The sequence below is a fragment of the Sinocyclocheilus grahami genome, unplaced genomic scaffold (genome assembly GCF_001515645.1).
Source record: "Sinocyclocheilus grahami isolate Dianchi unplaced genomic scaffold, SAMN03320097.WGS_v1.1 scaffold1217.1, whole genome shotgun sequence".
NCBI lineage: Eukaryota > Metazoa > Chordata > Actinopteri > Cypriniformes > Cyprinidae > Sinocyclocheilus > Sinocyclocheilus grahami.
In genome coordinates, this window is record NW_015506396.1 from 1,754 (window position 1) to 2,310 (window position 557).

The window sequence follows — 557 nt, forward strand, 5'->3', positions numbered from 1 at the left end:
CTGTTCCGGCCAAGGAGGCCGTCTATGAACACTCTAACTGTTCTGTTCCGGCCAAGGAGGCCGTCTATGAACACTCTGCCTGTCCTGTTCCGGCCAAGGAGGCCGTCTATGAACACTCTGCCTGTCCTGTTCCGGCCAAGGAGGCCATCTATGAACACTCTAACTGTTCTGTTCCGGCCAAGGAGGCCGTCTATGAACACTCTGCCTGTCCTGTTCCGGCCAAGGAGGCCGTCTATGAACACTCTGCCTGTTCTGTTCCGGCCAAGGAGGCCATCTGGGAACTCTTTGTCTATCCTGTCACGGCTAAGGAGGCCATCTGTGAATCCTCGTCCGGCCCTGTCACGGCTATAGAGGCGGTTTTGAACTCCCTGCTTGTCCTGTCACGGCTATGGAGGCCGTCTGTGAACTCTCGTCCGGTCCTGTCACGGCTATGGAGGCCATCTGTGAATACTCGTCCTGCCCTGTCACGGCTATGTGGGCCATCTGTGAACCCTCTGCCCGTCCTGTCACAACTATAGAGGCCATTTGCGAACTCCCTGCTCGTCCTGTCACGGCTA